Raw genomic sequence first — 5,031 nt, forward strand, 5'->3', positions numbered from 1 at the left:
CCCTGGGGGCATCACATCTGCCTGTGCAGACAGAGACCTCATGGATCACAGAGGTGCTTAACCTCCCCAAGGCAAATTTCAAACCTGCCCACATCTAGTTATTCTATTTTAATTTTTCTTCCCCCATACACCTGTCCTTTTATTTCCACTGTGAAATTAATTTCATGCAGAATATAGTTAACTATTTTAAAGTTTGAACCAAACAGGTCTGGACACTCCAGTCTTTACCAGGTTTTTTGGTATTAGTTCTCCTTCCTCCTAATAACCAGCACCTTTCTTTTGCTCTTTTTTCATTTTTTGATGCATTTACAAATAGTTTTACAGTTACTAGTTCTGTGTCACTTGATAGCAGTAAGCTACTTTACTCCATTATCCTTTCTACAGGGTTTCTTTTCTCTCAGCCTCAGATGTATGCCTGTGTTTCCCCCCTTTGTATGCTTCCTGTTTGATTCTAAAACACCTATGGACACCGGGATGCAGCTACAATGGCCTCTTGCTATGTTCTCTGCCCTTCCTCCACATTAAGACTGCCTGACATTTAATAACATCTCTTTCACCTCACTGCTGTCCTCCATCCCTTTCTCCCTTCACTCCTTTCTCCCTCACAATATTTTTGTCAGGAGCCTCAGCACCAGCTGAATTTCTGATGCTGCTCCTTCCTTTTTTTCAGGAAGGTGCATCACATCATTTCACGATCAGTTTAATGCAAATCCTGTCATCTCTCATGGTTTTGGGCAGCTACTCTACCTTCTGAACCTCATTCAGAATTGAATCTAAACCCACCTGGATGGCAAAATAACCTCTTCACCTACATAAATCCTTCCTGTGTCATCAGGTTTCTCTCTATTGTGATTTAAGCGTGTATCTGGGTTGATAAGGCACAGCCCATCACCAGTGACTAGGGGAACATTCCTGTGTTTCAGCTCCTTTGGACCTTCCCAGTGTGAGTCCCAATAATCACGGGCAGAAACTGGTGCATAGAACAGGTTGCCCAGAGAGACTGTGGAGTCTCCCCCATTGGAGATATTCAAGAACTGTCTGGATGCAATCCTGTGCTGTGTGCTCTAGGATGACCCTTCTTGAGCAGGTAGGTTGGATCACCACCATCCATTCCAACCTTACTCATTCTGTGATTCTGTGATTTTGCGATTCTGTGAAATATAGTATCTAAGACAGAAAACGCAGAATTTTGCAAGTGTTAACATTTACTTTGCTAAAAAACCACACACACACATTCTCAAAACTTGGATTTGAGATTATCCTTTGTGTTTAGAGAGCACTGACACAGAGGTGTGTAGGCTAGACACTCCAAACCCAGGTCTGTAATGCTGGATTCTACCGAACCTGGCAGCCTTGATATGAAGTAAATCAGCTGCAGAGAAGCACCGGAGTGGACATAGTAGGCATATGTAAGGCTGGATTAGGGGACTCCACACAGATGCTTTTGTTCCCTTGTGCTGTCTTGTCGGTTTCTTCCTATTAACTTTAAAAGCCCTTTGACCAATTCCAACTTAATTTGAAAAAACAGTGAAATGCTCAGTGCTGTTTAATTCTACATTTTCAGAAAATCTAGACACCACAGAGAAGACAGACTCACTACACTGAGCAAAATAGTATGGCATGGATTCATCAGTTCCCTGTACTATTTAGGTTGTTGACTGGCTGGTCAGAGCATAGAAAGCCTTCACTGCTTGTGCATGGGTTGTTGGAGGATACAGGAGGCTAAGGAAATTTGGGGCAACCAGGATGCATAAGAGTAACTCTGGGGATATGGAAAGCTGAGACCGTATTTGGGGCAATCATATAGTATGTGGACGAAATGGAAGGGAGAATCTGGAAGAGCCTTAATGCCACCTTTTGTAGACTGGGTTGGATTTTGGTCACTGAGAAAGTGTTATACTTAGGAAGGCTTGTGGCCTGCATGCAAGGCATCCTTGATGCCTGAGTGAAGAAGATTGTATGGACTAAAGAGAAAGAGGTGTCCCAGAAGAAAACCTCAGACTCTGGAAATAAAACAACGGAACATGGTGGAGGTTAGAGTCTTGAAGAACAAGAGCATATATGACTGAAGGGAGAGTGAGCAATGGTGACAAGTTTCTCCCTGGTACAGTAGGTGGGTTTCCTCTGTGACTGCCTCACCTTCCCAGATGCATCTATTTCTGCCCATTGCCTCTTTTTCTATTGCTTGGCACCACGTTTTGGTTTCTGCTCAATGGCATAAAAATTTTGGTAACATCTGATATCTTTAATTGGTTTAATATTACACAACTTAACTTCTAGTTCTTAATTTGCTTACTCTTTTTTACATGCTGAGTGGGAGCTCTTTTATGGGTTATAGTTTAATTTTTATGGCAACAATTTTCAATCCATAAAATGCCTCTTCAGCTCTGATCCTTATTCTGTATTCCTCTGTCAAGTTAACATTTATTATTGGCTTTTTTTTTACTGTGGTGTCTAAACTAGGTAGTCACTGGTTTAGCTTAATAATTTTTCTCAGCTTTTTTGACTCCTCAATTCCAAACAGGAACAGGCTTTCAGTGTACAGGCCATAGTCAGCAAGGACAAAGAAAAGCCCTCCCACCATCCACCCACCCACACAGCACGTGCGTACATAGCGGTGCCAATATTTCTGTAAAATAACATACACTCACTGAGTATGAAAAAATGCCTACTGTCTTCTGGCCTGCAGGCAGGAGGGCATCTATGCTTTACGGTAGATTATAAAAGACAGTGCTCTTGCTTTAAAAATGTGTCCCTCTGCACAGCACCAGCTGTACTAGTGTGGAGAGCAGTTCTCCTTCCTCAGCTGCAGCTTCTAACTCCAAGAAACTCTGCTGCTAGGTCTTTGAGTTTTTTTATAATTTTCTTTCTTCAGAGTAGGCCCTAGGGAAGGAGCTGAATGGTTGCTGTGCTGAATTAGCGAGGCTTCAGGGCTAGAAGCCTGACCAGAAGTTGAACTTGATGGAATTTGGGTAATTGATGGAAGATGTGATAGAGGTGACTACACCCATATATTCAGCCTCAACTCATCTAAATGCCTTGTTATAACTTATTTTGGCCACATTCACAGGCATACTAAGTTTGTGACTTAGGACTGTAGCTGTCCACCTATCTAGGTTTTGACCAGACTGTGCTCCACACCTTTAACTTATGACATTTCAAGGTGTGTCACCTCAGGCCATGAGTGGTAGCTTAGACCCTAGAAAGATGTACCTAGAGGGCCATATTTCAAGTAGCTCATTTTGTCACCGGGACACAAAACAATCTGTTTCACTTAATTTAATATAAGAAAAAATAAAAAGGTAGATCCATGAAGAGTGCTTTGGTGCAGAGCTCTCATGGGAAGAGTGATGGGAGTTTGGTGCCTACCTCCTCTTTATGCCTTCAGAAGCCTCCAGCACATTTTACTCATTTTCTGGTTTCTTATGTTTGGCACTGAAGTACTTCAAAGCTTAGTGAGTAACAGAATGCTGAATTTCAGAAAGTGACAAGTAGAATGGGCTAATAAAGCTCTAAAACAAAGTTTCCCTTTCAGACCGTGGAGCAGATGGTGGCACCTGTGGCAATACACTTTTTTCCTTCCCTTCCCTTCCTGCCACTGTTATCTGAAGAGCTGGTGTGGAAATTTTGCATCTGGGCTGATAGTTTGCCAAGAATGTCAGCAAAACTATGATAATGTTATTTGCTAAGGGGATTACGAATTATTCCAACTGCACTAATAAACTGTTCTTCAGTTCTACTTCCAGGTGTTGAGCTTACAGATTGTTGAAGATTTCTTTAAAGTTCTTTCTTTTTTTTCCAGAATCTTTAGAAAATTAAGAAAGTTGCTAAGATACTTTAGATGGGTGGCTAACCACACGTAAAAACCCCATGTTCTTCAGTAAAGAGAAAGCATTATTGCTTCCTCTGACTTCTCTGAGCAAAAAGTTGAAGGTAATTTTTAGGCATGGTTTTTTGCAAGGAGAAAGACATGCAGGGGGAAGGGATAGTTTTCATGTTGTATATATTTGCAAAGACTGTAGTTTGTAGTGCTCTTTCATGTTGCTTTGGAGAGCAGTGAGCTGTGAAAGCTCTTCCTGTCAGTAGGACAGAAGCTAGCAGCTCAGAGTAGGTTAGTGGGGCAAGGTAAGCCGATCTCATTAGATGGCTTGAATAGAATGAGAGCTTGTTATTGTCCCCACTTTTCCCTGTTTTCCTCACCCAGCTAGTTTACCTCCAACTTTACTCAGAATTTTTCCTTCTGAGACACAGAGATACCCTGGGTGAAAATTAAAGGGACAGGCTCACTCGTATCTGTTATCTGCTACAGGTGAAATAAAATTCTGGCTCTACAGGGTAAAGTAAAGTAGAGCTTGCCTCCTGCTCAGGTGTGTTCCTGATGTATACAGGATGTATATCACACCTGTATTTTCAGATGTTATAACTAGAAGAATGTTCTCACTTTATAGTGGAATATAACAAATACTGTAGGAAAAAATTAAATAAGGGAAATGGTAGAACCTTCTTTGCTAATGTAACTGTAAAATCACATCATTAAAATCCCTCTAAGCCAGAAAAATGGAAGTAACAGCTTTCTGCAGCAACATTATTTGTTGCTGCTCATTTACAGCCCACCCTTTGCAGATGTCTCTTTGCTGTGTAACAGCAAGTAACACTGTTGTGTCTGACTGTGTCAAGGCTGTTTCAAGCAACCATGAACTTATTCTGCTTGCAGCCTGAGCCAGGCTAAAGCTGCACAGCCTTGTCAGCAGGGTGCTTTGCTCAAACAATCTTAGCAAGTTATGTCATCTGGAAATCATTATTCATAGCCAAAGGGTTTCCCAGTAGGACTGGGCTTGTACTTTGGTGACTGCCAACAGGGCTAGAGAGTGCACATAGTCCTGTATTTTTTGCCTCTGCAAAATACTGCTGAGACACAGACCTAATTATCTGTCTGCATAACAACTTACTCTCACACATTTCTCACTTTTTGCAGATTAAATGTCTGCAAGCAGCTACCTATGGCAAGTGACTACAGGCAGAGCTGCAGAA

Source organism: Lepidothrix coronata, unplaced genomic scaffold (genome assembly GCF_001604755.1).
Source record: "Lepidothrix coronata isolate B3197 unplaced genomic scaffold, Lepidothrix_coronata-1.0 Scaffold109, whole genome shotgun sequence".
NCBI classification, from domain to species: Eukaryota; Metazoa; Chordata; class Aves; order Passeriformes; family Pipridae; genus Lepidothrix; species Lepidothrix coronata.